This window comes from Triticum urartu, chromosome 7 (assembly GCF_003073215.2).
Source record: "Triticum urartu cultivar G1812 chromosome 7, Tu2.1, whole genome shotgun sequence".
Lineage (NCBI taxonomy): Eukaryota > Viridiplantae > Streptophyta > Magnoliopsida > Poales > Poaceae > Triticum > Triticum urartu.
Genome location: NC_053028.1, coordinates 652,258,381 through 652,263,607, shown reverse-complemented (window position 1 = coordinate 652,263,607; position 5,227 = coordinate 652,258,381).

Genomic DNA, 5,227 nt, shown 5'->3' with positions numbered 1-5,227 from the left:
TCAATATTTATGTCTCGACCATTTCGAGACTCCTCGTCATGTCCGTGATCACATCCGGGACTCCGAACAAACTTCGGTACATCAAAAATGCATAAACTCATAATATAACTGTCATCGTAACCTTAAGCGTGCGGACCCTACGGGTTCGAGAACAATGTAGACATGACCGAGACATGTCTCCGGTCAATAACCAATAGCGGAACCTGGATGCTCATATTGGCTCCTACATACTCTACGGAGATCTTTTATCGGTCAGACCGCATAACAACATACGTTGTTCCTTTTGTCATCGGTATGTTACTTGCCCGAGATTCGATTGTCGGTATTCCAATACCTAGTTCAATCTCGTTACTGGCAATTCTCTTTACTCGTTCTGTAATACATCATCCCACAACTAACTCATTAGTTGCAATGCTTGCAAGGCTTAAGTGATGTGCATTACCGAGAGGGCCCAGAGATACCTCTCCGACAATCGGAGTGACAAATCCTAATCTCGAAATACGCCAACCCAACATGTACCTTTGGAGACACCTGTAGAGCACCTTTATAATCACCCAGTTACGTTGTGACGTTTGGTAGCACACAAAGTGTTCCTCCGGCAAACGGGAGGTGCATAATCTCATAGTCATAGGAACATGTATAAGTCATGAAGAAAGCAATAGCAACATACTAAACGATCGGGTGCTAAGCTAATGGAATGGGTCATGTCAATCAGATCATTCACTTAATGATGTGATCCAGTTAATCAAATAACAACTCTTTGTCCATGGTTAGGAAACATAACCATCTTTGATTAACGAGCTAGTCAAGTAGAGGCATACTAGTGACACTCTGTTTGTCTATGTATTCACACATGTATTATGTTTCCGGTTAATACAATTCTACCATGAATAATAAACATTTATCATGATATAAGGAAATAAATAATAACTTTATTATTGCCTCTAGGGCATATTTCCTTCAGTAGAGACATATTTAGTTATCTTAAATCTGATGCGGCGCCTCGTCAACACCGACTTCTTCCGTCTAGGTATGCCCGGTGTGGGCAACACCGACGTGTTCCTGGGCTTGGCAGACTTGGCGCGGCACCTCATCCACCACGTCTTCAACCTGGCGCACCACTGCGCCCATGACTAACAGAGCGCCCCCTTGTGCCCGCGGCTCCACGGCGACTATCTAGACACCGACGATCCCCGACTCGACATCGATCATGACATCCCTCACACCGCTAGCTCGACCGTGGCTACACCACCATGCGCTCTACGCTGCATCGACATCCCCACGAAGGGCTACCACCGTGCTTAGGCAATCTCATGGTTTTCACTCTACCCACAAGTTCTGTGTCGCGTTGATAGTTACACTAGTAGAAAAAGGGCCATTTGTCCCGGTTCGTAAGGGCCTTTTGTCCCGGTTTGGGAACCGGGACTAAAAGGTCGTTACTAATGCCCTTGGCCTTTAGTCCAGGTTCTTACACGAACCGGGACAGATGGGCCTCCACGTGGCCGGTGCGGCGAGCCCAGGCAGGGGGCCCTTTGGTCCCGGTTGGTGGCACCAACCGAGACCAATAGGCATCCACGCGTCAGCTGTTCAGGGGCTAGGGTTTTTGTTTTTTTTCTGAAGGGGGGGGGGGATTTGGGGGTTTTGTATGGTTAATTAAGGTGTTTCATATATTGTGTTAGGTAGCTAATTAATTAATAGAGAGAAGTGTCCTCTCTTATCTCCGTGCTTGGTCGACGCTACGTACTATACGTATAGAGAGCACTCGACACGCTAGCTAGTAAGCAAAAATGAAGGAAACCGAAGATCGTCATGAACATATCAGGAAATGAACAAAGTTGCCGATATGGTGCGATAATGATCGATTTAACTTACTTCTCGAGAATTTCAGTCATGTCCGCATACTCCTTGAGATCTTTTCGTCTCGAGTCTAAGACGGTTACTAGTCCCTGCTCGAGCTTAATCTCTAGGAGAATATAGTGGAACCTGCGCACACATGCATAACTCATCAATTACATTACTATAACCTTGACTAATAAGGGAAACCGAATATGCACAAGAAAGTAACACTCACTCGAAGTTGTAAGGAAAGAGTATTATAGCTTTGTTTTGATTTAATACCAACGATCGTAGCAAGTTGGCCTTGGTATCTTTTTTTTTCTTCTGAAATTCAACCGAATATGCATCTATGATGTTTGGGTTAATGAACCCAATATCACCGATTTGTCTTTTCTTCAATTCGGCGATCTTCAATCTGCATAATATAGTGAGGAAAATTATAAATACGTGCAATGAAAGAGCTGACCTATATATAGAGACTTAATGACAGAAGTAGTACTTACAGACAATAGCAAGTGACCGTTAATTTATCGAGGGCCCTCTGATTGAAAAACTGGAAGAGCTCCTCAAATGGAACATTCAACAAATCAATTCCAATGAGGTCATGCTCCTCTTTAACTCTCAGCGTCAAAGTATTCCCCCCCCCCCCCAGACTCTCTGTAGGTTTTCATGTACCAATCATGGAATCTTCTCATTATCGTTGTTAGAGACCTTTCATCTTTGTCGAGAGGCTTCCCGTACTCGTATATGTGTTCTTCCACCGCCAAGAATTCATAATGTACATTGTCGGGCAGGTAATCATCAAGATTGTTATAACCGGGCACCATCCTCGAATCGTTAGCGATGATATCGCTAGACACCTTGAGCGGGGGGAATGATTGGTTCGCTTGTTTGCCTAGCTGGGCAATTTTTTTCCCGGCTCGTCGTTCCGCTAACCTTTGATCACTGACAGTACTTCCCGACCGCTCCGCTTCGATAAATGACCTTTCAATAATGCGCTCATAGTTGCCTTTCGGCGCAGACTTTGGTGGTTTCTTCAGGGCTTCCAGAGTGCGCCTCGCTTTCATCGGATCTACCTTCTCCTCTGGAGGTGGATATTTCTTTGCTTTTACCCCTTCAAAGAAGTTCCTCACTTCGTCTCACATGATCTTCTCGGTTTCCTCCGGGGTCATCTCGTACGGTAACTTCTCCGGAGTCTTCAGAGAAGGACCGAATCGGTATTGCCTCCCGCCTCTAGATGTATTGCTAGACGCCGGAGCAGACGAAGCGGCTGCGGCTGTCTTCTTTCCTTGCTTACGAGGAGGAGGACTATGACGTGCCAGAGCAGCCGGAGCGGCAGCGGGTCTCTTCCGCCCTTGCTGACGAGGCGGAGAAGGAGTAGGCTGGCTGCTCGGGCGCGCCGGCACAGGCGGAGAAGGAGGCGGAGCGCCGCCACGCGCCGGAGAAGGAGGCTGAGTGCCCTGATCACTCGCCGGAGGAGGAGGCGGAGTGCCCTGACTCGCCGGAGGAGGAGGAGGAGGCGGAGGCGTCCAGTTCGGAAGGTCGATGAGCTCCTTCCGCCATAGGCATGGAGTCTTCAGAGCAGAACCCAGCCGAGTCTCCCCTTCACCGGTAGGGTGGTCAAGCTCGAGCTCCTAAAATCCCTCCATTATTTCGTCCACCATCACACTAGCATATCCTTTTGGAATCAGCCGACAGTGAAAAGTTGCGCCAGGTTCAGGACGTGCAACAGAGCCAACAACCGCCTTGACTTTCATTTTCATCCATTGCGTCATAAGGTGGCAATTTTGAGACTCCGTGATTAAGTCCACGGGGTAGCTAGCAGGAGCCGTGAAGACAGGCTCCTGAAGCAGCTCTGTGGAAGCCACGCTGCTTCTCCGCTGAGATGGCGGGGTAGCTTCGGGTGTAGCTTCGGCAAGCCGCGTGCTGCGAACTGCGTCTTGTTCCTCTAGCGCTTGTACCCTTGCGTGCAGCGCCTGTAGTTGGGTCAACTCCTTTTTCTTCTTCCTCTCCCGGCGTTTGTAACCGCCTACGTCGGGAAATCCAGCCTTCCACGAAAGGGAGCCTGGCGTGCCTCGTGTCCGTCCGGGGTGCTCAGGATTCCCGAGGGCCTCTGTGAGCTCGTCATTCTCTCTGTCCGGAACGAACGTCCCTTGCTGCGCCTTTTCGATATACCCCCAAAGCTTCTCGATGGGTGTGTTCAGCTGATCATTGGTCCAAACGCACTTCCCTGTTACAGGTTCCAATTTTCCCCCAACCGCGAAGAACCAAGTCCTGCAACGGTCTGGCCAGCGTCGCGTCTTTGGTTCGATCCCTTTATCAATGAGGTCATTCTCAGCCTTGTCCCACAACGGCCGGGCTTTCAGGTAGCCACCTGACCCCATGCGATGGTGATGCTTCTTCTTTGCAGCATTTTTCTTGTTTGTCGCTGACATCTTCGCTGCTCTCTCAGATTTCTTTTTGGTGACAAATGCAGGCCACTGATCTTTGATCTTCTCAAATCGGCCGATGAATTCTGGAGTCTTGTCTTGGTCGACAAACGATGATTTCAGCTCATTCTTCCACCTCCTGAATAGCTCAACCATCTTCTTAAGAGCATAAGCCTTGATCATTGGCTTTTTAATTGGATTCCCTGGATCCTCCTCTGGCGGGAAGGTGAAATTTTTCTGCAGCACGGTCCAAAGATCAGCCTTTTGCCTATCGCTGACAAAAGACACCTGAGAGTCTTTGTCCTTAGGCTTCAACCATTGCTCGATGCTGATCGGGATCATGTCCCTAACTAGAACCCCACACTGAGCATTAAATTTTTGCTTGATCCGGAGGGGTTCAATCGGTTGGCCACCGCGATCAATTTCGATGATCATGTACCTTTCATCCGCGCGCAACTTTCTCTTCGGGCCTCGTCTCGTTACCGAAGTGTTGCTCGATCCGGAGGGCTAGAAAAGAAGGAAAAGAAGAGAGTTCATATGTGTACATACCAAAAAAATTAATGCATCAATTAGCTATAGTCAGCACATGCTTAATTAATTAATATATATACCTGGTCGGACTCCGTTCGGTCACCGAAGCCATCATCACGGTGTCCTTCCCCCTCCATTCGGTCACCGGAGCCGTCATCACGGTGTCCTTCCTCCTCCATTCGGTCACCGGAGCCGTCATCACGGTGTCCTTCCTCCTCCATTGTTTGATCATCGTCGTAGCCTGCTTCTTCATCATGTCTTTCCAGACCATCGGTGCATGTGTCGTTGAGAAACTACAAGACGGCATCACTTCCGTGTGCGATTATCTCCCCCAACACCGCTTGTTTTGCTTCATCTCGGGGGTGTGGATCCATAGTTTCTGCAAATATTTACAACATGGCAATTATTATTCAAACATGACATATGGATAT